This window comes from Triticum urartu, chromosome 6 (assembly GCF_003073215.2).
Source record: "Triticum urartu cultivar G1812 chromosome 6, Tu2.1, whole genome shotgun sequence".
NCBI lineage: Eukaryota > Viridiplantae > Streptophyta > Magnoliopsida > Poales > Poaceae > Triticum > Triticum urartu.
In genome coordinates this window covers 566,049,740-566,053,069 of record NC_053027.1, presented here as the reverse complement: position 1 = coordinate 566,053,069, position 3,330 = coordinate 566,049,740, and the positions used below count along the sequence as shown (strand labels likewise).

The 3,330-nt window shown below is 45.6% G+C and overlaps 1 pseudogene; it reads left to right on the top strand.

Moving 5' to 3' along the window:
- Positions 1–202: 202 nt before the first annotated feature.
- On the top strand, positions 203–2,617 carry LOC125513060 (annotated as a pseudogene).
- The last annotated feature ends 713 nt before the right edge of the window (positions 2,618–3,330 follow it).

Here is a 3,330-nt window from a genome sequence, read left to right as displayed (position 1 = left end):
ACGCCCCTGCCCCACCCACGCCCAGCCGGCGGCCGCCCCGTCCCCGCCTCTGCTTGCCTCGCCGCCCTTGCCCGTCGCCGGCCGCCCATCCTACCAGGAGGCTCCTCCGCACCTGCCTCTCCGTCGCGCCCGCGGCCTGCCCGGCGCTCGGAGCCAGCCGCGCCACCGCCCGTGGCCGCAACCCTATTGCCCTGCCCCGGCCGCAGCCGCCCACCGCCCGGTCTTCACTCCGGCACTCGTCTCAGCCTGATTTGAGGTACCATTTTCCAGTTCCCCAACCTCTGATTAGTGTGTTTGTAAGACCATATTAATCTATTTCTATGTGGTAATTTGCAATTAGTTACAATCTTTACATGTCATATTTGTTGTCAATTCTTTTGAGGCGGACCATCCTGTTGTCAATTGCTAGCTCTGCCCCTGCCAAGCGGTGGTCTCCCTGGCAGTCACTAGAATTCGCCGGAGGCCAGCAAGTCCCGAGACATCGCAAAACCTCTCCGGTGATGGCGAACATGGTGGTTAGTTCCTCCTCCTGATCCTCTTTCCTTACCTAGGTCCTCTTACAACATCACCCGCCAAAGAAAACTACATGGTGGTGAATAATAGTAAGTAGGAACCATAAGCAGAAGTTCAGAACTCGTGGTATTTCTTTTAGTTTTGGTGGGAATATATAATCAATATTGCATTTTTATGTGGGAAATATACAAATTATATAATATCGAAACTGCTATACGAATTGTTATACTTACCAATTAGTGTATGGTTGTTGGTGTTGTCACCCTTTGAGCTCTAGCTGGATCATCCTCTCTATAAGCGGCCTTATGTACCTGGAAATGGCAGATTTGTCCGTATCTGTGCTTCGCAGGCATCTATGATGATAATGCTAATAAGAAATCAACTCTGATTTGTTTCCTTATCAAATGTAGGAGGACAGTCAAGATGATCGGCTCAGCAAGTTGCCTGATGACGTTCTGCTCAACATTGTCGAGCGACTTGGTATCGTTGACGTCGCACGAACCACCGTCCTCTCCAGACGTTGGAAGCAGATCCCTGCTATACTCTCGAAAGTTGTTATATTGGCTGGTTCTTTTGAGCCGAAGCACGAAGACTGGAGCAAGTTAACCCCAGATGATATAGTTCGGGCCAACACCACCGTGCTGGAAGCAACCAGGAGCATACTGGAAAGGAGAGCTGGAAGTCTGTACCCCATTCACCTGTTGCGCATGCAATTCTACTTGGGAGATGAGTCCATTTTAATTGGCCAGACTGTTGCCAACACCATAGCAACACAAAAGGTTGATTCAGCTGAGTTTACAATCTTGACGAAGGTGCATAAAAAGTGTACCAAGAGTCTGTACCCCATTCACCTGTTGCGCATGCAATTCTACTTGGGAGATGAGTCCATTTTAATTGGCCAGACTGTTGCCAACACCATAGCAACACAAAAGGTTGATTCAGCTGAGTTTACAATCTTGACGAAGGTGCATAAAAAGTGTACCAAGAATGAGCTGCTCACATATGGAAAGCAGTTCATGTCATTCTTTGGTTCGTGTCCAAACGCATTTGGTGGTCTTGCACGCCTCACGCTAGAGAATTCTGCTTCCCCAAGATTTTCAGTGAACTAGTGATTGTCTGTGGCCGTCTTGAGAGGGTTGATCTCAAGTGGGCACCAAAGCTCACGAAGCTGAAATTTAATGTGTTTAGATCTCGGGACGACCCCTTCTGTCTTGGCTATGTCCCACTGCTCCAGACTGTGTCCATCATTAATGTTGCTTTCACTTGGCACAAGATGCTCAAGTTAAGTGAGTTGCTTGGTAACTCTGCCATAAGCAAGCTGTCTTTGGACTTCCAAAGCGAAAAGGTTAGTGAAGGTCCTCAATGTTGTCAGCGACGTGTATATGTTTTGCTGGCCATGTCGTGGGGAGGTTGTAATCATTATTTTTTGGTTAACATGATCCTACATTACTACATCTTTTGCAGATTTGGGTCAAACCGGAAGGTCGTAGACAATTGTTACCGGTGTTCCACAAACTCAGGATTGTGAATTGGATTAACATTGCTGAAGAGTGTGATCTGACTTGGACAATGTTCTTACTCCATGGCGCACCCAACCTTAAGGAACTACACATCTTGGTGAACTCTTGTACCGATTATTCAGTTCTCATTTTCGATGTTCAAACTTTGTGTGACCAGTTAGGAAAAATAATTACCTGACCGAATGCAGGTGCGGAATCATCAATGTGAAATGGTAACAGGGAAGCGGAGGGAGTTGCCTGTGGTTTGCAAGGAGAAGGACAAGGGACTAGAGTGGGAACCATCTGCATCTGATTTCAAGCACCACAACCTGGCAGAGCTCGGTATCTATGGGAGGTTTCATGCAGCAGACAAACTAGTGCGATTTGCCAGAGATGTCGTGGAAGCAGCTGTGAATCTGGAGAATATAAGACTATACAAGAGTCCAGTGTGTGTTAGGTGCAAGCACATGCTTAAGGAGTGGACATTTGAGGAGACGTCTTGGCTTAGCTACGAATTTAGCAAGGAGATACCCTCGCATGTCCGGATTCACTTTCCGAGTTTGGGGCAAGTCTTCTGAAAATAATAATGCTCTTGCACTGCAAGCTTCAGTATCTATGGAAGGTTTCATGCAGCAGACAAACTCGTGCGATTTGCCAGAGATGTCGTGGAAGCAGCTGTGAATCTGGAGAACATAAGACTATACAAGAGTCCTGTGTGTGTGAGGTGCAAGCACATGCTTCAGGAATGGACATTCAAGGAGACGTCGTCGCTTAGCTATAAATTCAACAAGGTTGTAACACCCCGATAATTAAGCTACAGTAACCTGACCCTAATGTGCCATGTCATCGCAATTAATTTCCTAAAACTTCACTTTGATCCAAACTGAATTCAAATTCAATTTTAAAATAAAGTCAAATTCTTATTTCTTTGAATTGTCAAATAAAAATGTTCGATGGTTTGCGAATATTCACTAACCAATTTTCATGTGAGGATCAACATTTTTCAAAAACTTAAAATGCCCCCAAGCCATTTAAAACTAGCCCAACAACAATTAAATGGAACTTTTCGGTATAAATAAATATGCAAACTTTTCAAAATAAATTGAAACTCTGTGCGCTAGCTTAAATCTTTGCCTATTAATTTTGGACCAAATTTCATAGCCAGATAATTTAAATTAGTATAGGAGTAAAGTGTAAAGCAATAAAGAAACTAGCAGACTGAAAATATAAAAGAAAAAGGACAAACTCCCCAGGGCCGCCTCGGCCCAGCTGGCCACTGAACTGGCCGGCCCACCCCGTCGCCAGGCCCAGCTCAACT